A 12,106-nucleotide genomic window follows, 5' to 3' on the forward strand; every position below is an offset into this window, starting at 1 on the left:
CCCTATCAGAGTTCCAATTCTTTCCCCCAACTAAGTTGGTTGATTCAGTACCTTGCAACGTGTTATTTCCCCGAGAGTGTTTCTGTGTTCCCCAAAGGAGAACACGTTTCTTCAGCAGGGTTGATCTTCAGTAGAGTAAGATGTTTTCCCGAGTATATCGCGTTGGTTTCCCCACCAGTCACCACCCGACTCGCTCCCAGTCAGATTCCTCCTGGTTTCTGAGCAGCTGTTTTATGTTTATCTTCTGTATGGTTGTCTCCCATTTAATATGGTGTTGACCTAAAATTCCTTGCAGACTTGATAACTTCTCCTCTCCTCAGCAGATCTCCTCCCTCGGCTAGATTTGAGCCTTTGGTTTGTTGATTTCTCTGTTCTCCAGCAGTTGTCTCCCTCTTTTTGTGGATTGTACCGATGATTCAAATTCTTTGCGACACCTTTATATCTTTCATGATCGTTTTGTCAACATAATCATCATATATATATATATATATATATATATATATATATATATATATTTATATATATATATATATATATATATATATATATAAATTCATATAATTTCATAATTGCATATTGGTACCATCATATTTGATTGATTTGACGATTTGAGATTCTCATTTTCTGTATGGTGGTACTTTATCCCCATACAAGTTTGGTGTCTGTCCTCCCTCAATTGTAGAATGTCAGCCCCTTAGGCAGAAATACTTTAACCTTTCTCCTCTTCCCCACTGAGTTGTTTCCTCGTGGATGATTATGACTTCAGTTTCCTTCCCAGTTGATTATCTGGATGGAATCACTCCCCTTGAGTTATATCCTCATTGGGTTGAGTCTTGATTGACTGTTTCTTTATAGTTCTTACCTAGATAGATGCTTTGAGTATCCTAGGAGCTTATTACCCAGTAACTGGTAATACTCTTCTTAGTTTGCAGTTTGTTACTTCTTGCCTAATACCCGGCAAAAGTACCCCTGTTTTCCCAGTAGTGGAGTTCCTAGTAGATTCATTTGTTTTTGATTCCCCGGGAAGTATATCCTTGATATGCTCATCCTAACTGGTGACGGATATCTTTCTCTCCCCTGCCTAAGTATATCCTTGATATGTTCATCCTAACCGATGACGAATATTCTCATCTTTGGTGTTCTACCAAGTAAAAAGGTAGTTGTAATTCCTATTGTGTTTCCCAGAGAGTTAATCCTTGATATGTTCATCCTAACCGATGACGGGTTTCCTTCTCTTTGTGGTATTCTACCTAGTAACGGTAGTCGTAAACCCTACTTTCTCCCGAAGAGTCTATGCTTGATATGTTCATCCTAACCGGTGACGGATTGATCCGCTGTCGCGCGCGGATCAAGAACGAGTATTTTTGACAAAACGTAGTTAGCGACAAATTGACTCGGATTATCGTTCTCACAAGGATTCTTGAATGAATTAACCAATGATAGTAACGATTAATGGGGTTTTGGTTGGTTTAGGATTCAATTAAATAAAATAGATTAAAATAAGTGATTATTGAAATAAGCTGTAGCAACAATTTACTGATTCGGTCTTTGCCTATCATCGACTATCGTAATTCCAACCGCAGATTAACTATTCCTATTCGATTATAATATCAACTGACAAGCGCAATTGATAGTATAAGTTGTATGTTCCTATTATCCGAATTAAGCAAACGGGATTAAGTTTCATGAATTAAGCAAACATGAATTAAACGGACACGATAATGAATTAAGCAAACGAAATCGTGACTATAGTTAGAATCACACAATCAATCGGATTAAATCAATATAGCATATGTAAATCGGATTAAGCAAACAAAATACATATATTAATATTGAAAGGAATAAAAAACCTGAATAAGAATAACTAAAATCTCAAGGTATCGGAACCCGAATACAACAAATTGTTTGGATCGATTAGTTCTTCATGAGAATTCTTGCCAAAACTTTCAAGTATTTCATGAATAGTGCTCCTCCTCTCATGTTATGCGGCTGCTAGGTATATGGAAAACGAGGAATTTGGTTTACAACCCAACTGGATCGAAAACATAACCCAAACCCAAAACTAATGACCCAAAACTTAAATAAAACTAACGCTGCAACTTCAACGAATTTTCTGGCCCTGCTACATTATGATTCAGCTCTCGACTTCTGAACAGAAGTTGTAGATCCTTTTCTTAGCTTTCCATCGACTGGTAGCACGTCTCAATTTGATACTCCTAGCTCAAGATATGATTTTTCTCGTGAAAGCTGCTAATGCTTAAAATTAAATACGAAAATTAAATAAGTGCAAAAATAACATAAATTATGAAAATACATTAAAACATAAAAATAATCAAAGAAAACTGAAGAAATGTTTGAGTACAAACATGAAAGAACATGCATCAAAATACACTGATCAAATTCCCCCACACTTGAACTTTTGCACTCCGAGCAAAATGAAAAACAAAACAAAACACAAACACATCAACGGTTGCTCGTTCTAGGCTACAAGTCATCTTCGGTTAAGTTTGCTTCGATACACTCATAGCAAGGCGACTGGTTACATAAACCAACTCGAATCATGTTATTATATTAAAGTCATTGTATTAAAGTCATTGTATACAAGTCATCTTTGGTTAAGTTTCCCTCTTTTGTACTAATCTTGCACACTAAGGACATTGTACGAACACTAATCCACAGTTATGCAAACATAAACCTCCTGAATACACAAACCAACTCGAATCATGTTATTATATTAAAGTCTAACTTACTCATCCTTCTTTGGCTCTTTTTCATTCAGGCGCAATCACATTAAGCCCGTTATCTCCACACACTCATAGCAAGGCGACTGGTTAGTGACTCTGATCCTTTTCTGCACGGGGTTCTGGTACTTGTCGCATTACACGAAAAACCGGCGGAAAAACGAAACAACAGAGCCGCCAGCGTGCGTTATTTATCCCAAAAAGAGGGAAAAGAAACGCTCGAAGTAAACCTGGAAAAGACATGGTCTCGCGACCAGAGAAAGATGGGATCAGGAGTCGGTTATGCGAAGGGAAGGTATTAGCACCCCTACGCATCCGTCGTACTCGACGGGATCCACGCACAAAAGGAAGGATAAAGGTTGCTAAACGCTGCTCAAACATCACACAAGGCTGGAAAGAGACACAGGAAAACAAGAGAAACTAACTCAGCAGGATATCGCATCCTGGGCCTACGTAGTCTGTTAGGCACAGACATCAGAGTCGAGGTAGTTCGGGACAGGGGGAAACGTGCTCGCTAGGATGTCGCATCCTATGCATACGTATCTTCTCTGACAGAAGAAGAATCGGAGCACTCGTAGCTCGGCTAAAGCACGCCAAACAAAACCCACACAGGAAACCGACTGCCAATCGATGGACTTATGTCAGACTACGCAGAAACAGGCAAACTTGGAAACCGAATGCCAATCGCTGGACTTACATCAGACTCCAAGCACACAACAAATGGTTGCAAACAAAAGGGCGCCCGGAGAGATCAGCTCATCTCCTGCCTACGTACCTCATCTGGTATGAGGATCAGGGTGACGCAGTTCCCTTACACAGGGAAAAAGGACTAGCCTAACCAGATACAAAGGGAGACACAAACTACTAGGGAGACTACGACTCGAGCCTAGAAGTTATCATGCATACGATCCCTATGTTAAGGTTGCTATCTAACTTGCATAGGGAGCAAGCTATCCTAAACAGCACAGGCAAAGCAAACATACACACAAATAGCACACACTATATACAAACAAAGTGGGCTCACACAAGGTTAGGCTATGAAACACAATCCAACTGGAATCGGGTGTAGTTAGCTCTTAACCCTAACATTGAGAGTTAGGGTGAAGCAGATGAAATGAGAAGTCAGGGTAAGACCTCACAGCTCTTATCCCTGGCCTGGGAGAGCTTCAGACAAATGAAAGTGTGGGAGTTCAGAAAGTTGGAACTCTTCTCCACATATGACTGACTCAACAAAGATCTTGGGTTAATATCCACAATGCATCAACACATGGTGTGAGCAAAGTGGATGACACACTGAATAGCAGGAGATGGATTACACATCTCTTTTATCTGCCAATTGCCTCATAGAGGTCTTTTCCTGCTTGGCACAAAAGTAAACAAACACAAGCATTGCCTCTTAAGGAGGGCTTCAGACAGGTGCCTGCCCAAGTAACAGGACAGGTCTTCCAGACTACATGAATTTATAATGAACTTAAGCAACCAAGCAAAGCAAAAGCAAGTTCAAAATGAACTTAAGCAACTAATGTACCTGTGGAAACATCAAACACATCAGTACACAACTCAGACAATCAAACAGACAGTTAATCACACAATCAGACAGATAAGCAAGCAATGCAATAGTGAGCAAGGCACAAACTATTAAGCCACTTGGTCTCAAAGCTTACAAAACAACTCAAGGTTAGTCAACATCAACCATTTAATCAACTCAAAAGAGTGAGCAACTCCAATCATGGCAATGTGCTTCTTAACCTGAAATCCACAATCCAAACAATGAGTCCAAACCACTAGGTCCAAGCCTAGGGTCAACAGAGGGTCAAACATCCAAAACAGAACATGAAATTCAACATGAATACACCTCAATCAATTAATAACACAATCCAAAAGGTCCCATATCATTATCATTCACCAAATTCATTTCATGAACCAAACATGGCAAGGTATGCAAGTTGTAAGCACATTGTGACATCAGAATGAACAAATGCACATTAAATCAAAAATGATTCAAATAATCTTGGCAAAATTCATGAGTAAACAGAACATACAACATGATCATCACACAAAAAATTAGGGCAATTGGACAGCATTAGGCATGGTAATCAAATTGCATAAGTCAAGGCAAACATAACAAGCACATGTGTGACACCAATTGTCACACCAACTTAGCATAGGCCTAAAATAGACATGAATCATGGTAAAAACCTCAAACCAAATCCAAAACAACCTTTAACGTGTCTAGAAATAGTGTGCAAAGTTTCACATTCATAGGATAAAGAACAAGCATTTCACAAACAAATGAAAATCAAGGCAATCCAAAAGCTTACATATGACCATCCAGAATGGAAAATCCCAATCAAATCAGAAATCAATCCAAAAATTCCAACAAAATTCATGATCAATTCCAACATCCATAATATGCATCATACAAAAAATCAAGGCATTTGGAATGCATTTGGCAGGGCAAACAAATTAATCAAGTCGGACATCACAAGGTGTGACACAAATTGTCAAACCTACCTTAACATGATCATAAAACAGCAATGGCACATGATAAAAATACCAACTCAACACCATAATTTCAAACCAAGAGTCTACTTATAGCATGCAAATATTCATGAGCATTGGATAAACAACCAGCATTTCACAAAAGATATGGTAAGGCAATGTACAAAATGCACACATGTTCAAGTCTCCTAGCACAAAAAATTAATCAGCCATGCACAATTTATGAAAAAATAACCAAAAAAAGGTACACAGAAAATGGAATGCAATGCAAAAATCCTCACAATTTTTGGAGCATTATTCAATTATTTATGAATTTTGAAAGGTGAAGGAAAAATAAACAAATCATGAAGAAAGCATATGGAAATGGCATGGAGGGAAAACAAATAAAGCATGGAGCATTTTGAATAAATGTCACAAGCTGGAATCGAATGGAAGCATGTTTCAAATAATGGCGCGCTACACATGAAACTCTGCGTTTCATTAATCAGACGTGGACAGTCAAAGGTGATGTGGCTAAGTCAAATGCGCGTGAACCAACCAAAATGCAATGTGGACAATGCGTGGCATACAGGTGGACCAGTACATGCGCTTCATTTCACAAACACATGCAAAACGCCAGAAACACATTTCTAAAGATCAAACACAATTCTGGAAACTCAAATTCATCATCTTCATCATGTTCATCATGAACAGTGCCACGCTCAAGTACAAATGTTTTCAGAAATCAAAATCAAACATATCATCATGTAGATCTTGCAACATACAACACAAATCCATGCATACTTAAGGCTAATTCAACACATACATGAAGAATCGAAGCAACCTATTTTCATCATCCAAACTTTAAACAACCCTAACTAACTCAATTCCGCATGAAATTTTATGATCTAAAGCTCAGGATATTCAGCATTGACAGATGAACAACAATAGCATAATCATTTTGAGAAACACGAGATTCGATTCCTGACCACTTGGAGAAAACAGAACTGGAATTCAATAGATCCAAGCCTTGTGATGCTCAACAGATCTTCCAAAGTGCTTGTGAAGTTGATTGGATGAAGAATTGAATATTAAATGTGCACGACCTCTCTCAAATCTGAATTCACCATTAATGCATCAAAGCTCCAAGCATGAACAAACTGGCACTGTTTTCTTCGATTCTACATGCAAGCATACTCAAGAACTCTTCTAGATGATGAATTGATCAAGAGAAATGGATCTTGTTGGGAAAAAATTGAAGAAAAATTTGAGAGAAAACTTCGTGATTTGGATCTAGATCTGAGATTTGTGAATGCGGTTAGAGAAAAACAGTTATGATTTGTGTTATATACTCCCTCTTAATCATTCTCTTAATCAAGTTTAAGCCATGGTAATTGGAATTAGGGAAAATGGAGTATAAGTGCAAAATTAGAATTTCACCCTATGCATGGTATGCATGATGAATAGTGCACGAAAATTCATTCAAATCCACTTCAAATGCTGTTTGGAAGCCAATGGTAATGCTAGAATGATCAAGCCATGCACCAAATTTGAACTTTAAAAATCCCCTCCAAAAAATCAAGTGAAATGGAAAGTGATTATGTGATGATAATGCATGGCATGTAATGCATGATTTGGTAAGTAGAGGTCAAGAGAAGAATGTACAAAAAAGAGCCATCTCATTTGGACTTATGGTTAAGAAGTTATGCACATTTGAAGTTCAAACCATACTTGGCGAAGACTGATCCATATCTCTCCAACCATACATGAGAAATTCATGATCTTGGACTTTTTGGAAATGGGAGAGAAAGATCTTTAACTTTCATGTTGGACAAAATTTCATTTGAAGCTTTCTTGATGATGTAATCTTGAGTTGAAAACTTTTCCATTTTTGGCAAATTCAAATTACAGGTCACTTACTATTTTTGGAATGTTTTGATCTGACCTCAAATTCTTCAATGTTGATGTTTGAAATGTCAAATGAGAATTGCTTGGACATGAATGAGGCATCTCTAACCATCTCCCACCTCCAAATCCATGGTTGAACTGACAGTTGACTTCTGTTGACTTTTTAGGGTTTCAGATGAATTGTACATTGACTGATGAGCTTTGAACCTTCAATGCTTGACCAAATCACTTCAAAATGATCCTTGAATCACATTAACTCCTTATACCAACCCTAGGGCTTTGATTTCATAGAAAATTCACTTGCTTGCTTGCACAGCTGAATCTCCTGACTAGTCTTGCCTGATGACTTGATGGACTATGCAATGGACAATGCAATGTTAATGACCTAAAATGAAAATGTATATACAAAAAGGGAGGTGCAAATTTGAGGTGCTACAGTACTTAAGTGGCATAACCCTTTGCTTACTCAATTGTAGTTGCGGGGGATCGGACCGTAATCCGCCCTACCAAGTTCAGCACCAGAAACCGCTGAACCAACTACAAAAGAGTCTTATTTCCAACTTTTTTTTGAAGGTTCCACCACCGTTGGGTTAAGTGACCGGGTGAGGGTCACCAAACTTAGAAGGTGCATTCCTTTATTTTTTTCTCTTTTTTTCTTTTTTTCGGAACACTCACTTATATTCATCGGCTTCCCGGCGTAGAGTGTGTGTGAGATGGTGCTGACTGCTGAAATAAACTACTCAAGAGATGTCAGAGAATAAGAATTTAAGGCTATGTCATAATAAAAATTCAACTCAATTTCCATATGCAGGAGACTTATAGTGTTAAAACAATAACGATCTTGTGAATTTTTCCCAAGTCTCCGCAAACTCGACCTCAAATTATTCTATAGCCTAAAACTTTCAACAAAAATGCAATTTTTTTAGAAACAAAACAAAGAACAAAAACAAAGAAAATAAAGTATTCCATCCCCCACACTTAAAATATGCATTGTCCTCAATTAAAGAAACAAACATAAAATAAGAGAGAGAAGAGAGAGGAAAGAACACACCCGAGTAGTCAAGGAGGATATGTGATCACATAAGCAGCCTTTCCCAAAGAGATATATTCTACATTTTCTTCTTCCAAAGTGGGGCTCTCATGGAATAGCTTTGGGTAATATCCATTGAACTTGAAATTTTTATTAGTATATTCACCTTTTATTCCAGGATCAAAGAATTTTCTAAAAGTAAAAGTGTCAAACGGACACGTGAAGGTGATCTGATTTGGAATGTCAGCCAATGTCCAACCAAATGCCTTTTTATGCTTCCTTAAAACCTGCAAAAGCTTATTTTCTTGATCGAAATCAAGGTTAGAAGAAATTATAACCGGTAGTTTTTCATTCATCTCTAAATAAGCATATTTCATATTTTCAGGAAGTTGCTTTAGCTCGAGGGAAGGTGGCTGCTCAATAGAAGGAGTGTTTGGGGAAGCCGGGGTGTCAAGAGCTTTATCTACATGAACAACTTTATTTGCAACCTCATATGTGGTAAGAATATCAACTTGCAAGGCAGCCTCAATTTCAGCACAAATAGAGCAAATTTTAGTTTCAATACAAATATCACAAGAATAAACATCATCAAAGCCAGACAATGATGGAAAATCAGATGCAAACAAATCACTACAAGTATCATCAACAATTTCAGAAATCAAATCTATTTGAAAAACAAAATTTTCTTCCAAGGGTTGTTGGTTTGATCCTTGAGCTTGCTGCATTGCATTCACCAAAGTGGCAAGCTGCCCAATCTGTGTTTGCAAAGTCTTTAAAGTAGAATCTACTTGTTGTTGAAATTGGAGATTATTTGCTGCCATTTGTTTGACAATATCTTCTAGTGAAGGTCTAGAAGGTGCAGAGCACACAACCTCAAATTCCTTCAGATGCTCGTGCGGATCCTCACTTGCAAGACCACTAAACCTTGGAAACAAGTATATTAAACCAGATTTCAATTCAAAAGGAGTGTCAGCTGATAACATGAAATAATATCACATTTTTGGACTCGATTTAATTAAATTATATTATTATTTGCTTCAATTTATTTCATTTTATTCGATATTACTTGGCATTTTTCCTTCTATTTATCTCAGGTAGCTTATTTGAAGCATAAGTGAAAAAGGAAGAAAAGGAGGTGCAAAAAGAAATGAAGAGAAGCAATTTCACTAAAGCCCAGCCCAAAAAGACAAGCCATGAGCGTTGAGCCTGTGACGAGCGTCACACAAGGTGTGACGAGCGTCACGCCCTGCTGCCTTGTGTTACGAGCGTAACACATGGTGTGACGAACGTCACACCATTCTCCTATATTGTTGGCTTCAGAAATGCAACAGAGGCACGTTGAAGCCTATTATTTCGCTTGACTCTTGGAACATGAGGATTCTACACGGAAAGCTTTGGAAACCGTTACAAAGGAGACTAGTATAAATAGTCACTTCCTTTCCAACCCTAGGGCTCTTCTTCGTTCTCTTTTTCCCTTCCGGCCGTGCAAGCAGACTTTACAACATTATTTATTTTTACAGGTTTTTTTACTTAATTTGCAATTTTTGTTTTCTTCTCCAGTCAATCTTTCAACACTTAATTAAGTTTTCACACAATAGTTTCTACACCGGAAACTATTGTGTATCTTTTACTGGATCTAACCTTACGTTAGACCCTAGATTTTTATTCCTTCGCTTTTATTTTCCTGTCCGATTGAAGAATTCAAGAACAAATCCAACCGGTCTGCGGTGGAGTGTTCAAGATTGCTATTAATTATTCAGGTTCTTTAATTTATTGTTTGAATTTATATATGCCCTGCATTATTGTTTATTTATATTGTTTGCCTGAGATGGATTTATTTAAGCAGTATCTAAAGTAAGCGGAATGAAGGAATCAAAACTAAGTTGGTTTAATTTCGTTTAAAAATAAAATCACTCTTTTTATGGTCTCAATTTACAGGTTTAATACCAAGGTTTTTGTACGATAGTAAAAGACTAAAGAAGTTAAAATCAATAGAACGAAAGTTTGAGTTTTTAACTGGACAGTGTAAATTGGACATTAATTCTAGATCAGGGCGAAAGCAATTTTTGGAGTTAATTAAATTCTAATCTTTTTCAAAAAGTATTTTTAAAAGTTAAATGTGAGGAAGAGAGTCAAGCATTTGAGTTTAATTATATAATCTAAGTCAACAGAGCGAGAGTTTGAGACGAGGGTGTTTAAACGATTAGTATTTTCTTAAAAAGAGTTTCCATAGATTCTATTATTTTCAAAAAGTGATTTTGGACTTAACTAATAATTGACAGCCACATTAATATAAAGTCATAGTCTATTCAACAGAGCGAGAGTTTGAGAAAAGACCTTTAATCAATAGTGCCCACTGAAAAGATTTATTTTAAAACCAAGAAACCGACAAAGACTTGATTCCCTAATTACGACGAACTACATACCGATATCCGCTTAATTGATATTTAATTTAGATCTTATTTTAGTTTTAACTTTTCCCCCAAAACAATCAAAGTATCATCCGCCTTAGCTTTACGAAGTAACCTTAGAAAATGGTATATCGATTCATTAGTCCCTGTGGGATCGATATCTTTTAAAACTACGTGATAGAACTGTGCACTTGCAGTTAGTACCCCAATCGACTCATAAAGTCGCGATCAAGTTTTTGGCGTCGTTGTCGGGGACTTTTATTTTGTTGATATCGTAACTCTTCCGTTACGCTGTAGAGACTAAGGCAATTTTTATTTTTATTTCTTTCGTTGATTTGTATGCCACACACTCGCTCACAAGGCGAGCCGTTTTACTTACGAATCAACGACATCGAACTATATCTCTGAGTCTTACGACGAATTCGGGAATATCGTGCTGCAAACAATCTCCCTCCTATCGAAGTGCCCGATCTCAAAAATCTTCTTCCTTCACCGATACCCGAGATGGCAGAACCAGCTTGTGCTCTTCGAGATTACGCCGCTCCATCGCAAGATGAGCCGCATTCGAGTATTGCTCCACCTGCAATCGAAACGAACAACTTCGAACTTAAACCTTCGCTGTTACAAGCAGTGCAACAAAATCAATTCTCTGGAAATCCCACCGAGGATCCAAACCTTCATTTATCCGTATTTGTCCAATACGCTGATACTGTTAAAGCTAATGGTGTCACTTCAGAGGCAATTCGACTTCGTCTCTTTCCTTTCTCGTTAAGAGATAAAGCTAGAAGATGGCTTCAGTCTCTTCCTTCCAACTCAGTTACCACATGGAACGAGTTGAAGAAAGTATCCTTGCCCGATATTTTCCTCCGAGCAAAACAGCTATGTTGAGAGCCCAGATAAATGGATTTAAATAGAAAGATAACGAGTCCCTTTTCGAAGCATGGGAAAGATACAAAGACATGATGAGACTTTGTCCACACCATGGTTTAGAGGACTGGTTAGTAATTCATACCTTCTATAAATGTCTCTTGTACAACACAAGGTTTACAATAGACGCCGCCGCAGGTGGTGCACTTATGGATAAACCTTATGCCGATGCTTATCAACTTATCGAAAGCATGGCCCAAAACCATTATCAGTGGGGAAGCGACCGAACAATGGTAGAGAAACCTCAAACGAAAAGTGGCATGTACGAGATAAGTAGCCTTGATCATGTTAATGCAAAAGTGGATGCTCTGGCCCAGAAAATTGAAAGTTTAAATGTATCACCTCCAACCACCGTGGTTGCCGCAACTCAAAATTGCGAAGTCTGTGGAATCCAAGGACACACTCCTGCAGAGTGTCAACTCCTAACAAGAATACAAGCAGAGCAAGTGAATTATGCTCAAGGAAATCCCTACTCGCATACCTATAACTCAAACTGGAAGAACCATCCTAATTTTTCATATAAGAGTAATAATGCTTTATACGCACCAGGACAAGCTCCAAATCAAGCCCCAGCTATACCTCCTGGATATCAAAGCCGACCCCATCTA

At 37.8% G+C, this 12,106-nt stretch overlaps 1 non-coding gene across 1 annotated transcript; it reads right to left on the reverse strand.

Moving 5' to 3' along the window:
- Window positions 1-11,452: 11,452 nt before the first annotated feature.
- LOC127133162 (small nucleolar RNA R71) lies at window positions 11,453-11,559 on the reverse strand. The gene has a single exon (XR_007807154.1). It is a non-coding gene; the product is annotated as a small nucleolar RNA R71 (small nucleolar RNA).
- Window positions 11,560-12,106: the final 547 nt, after the last annotated feature.

This window comes from Lathyrus oleraceus, chromosome 3, assembly GCF_024323335.1.
Source record: "Lathyrus oleraceus cultivar Zhongwan6 chromosome 3, CAAS_Psat_ZW6_1.0, whole genome shotgun sequence".
NCBI classification, from domain to species: domain Eukaryota; kingdom Viridiplantae; phylum Streptophyta; class Magnoliopsida; order Fabales; family Fabaceae; genus Lathyrus; species Lathyrus oleraceus.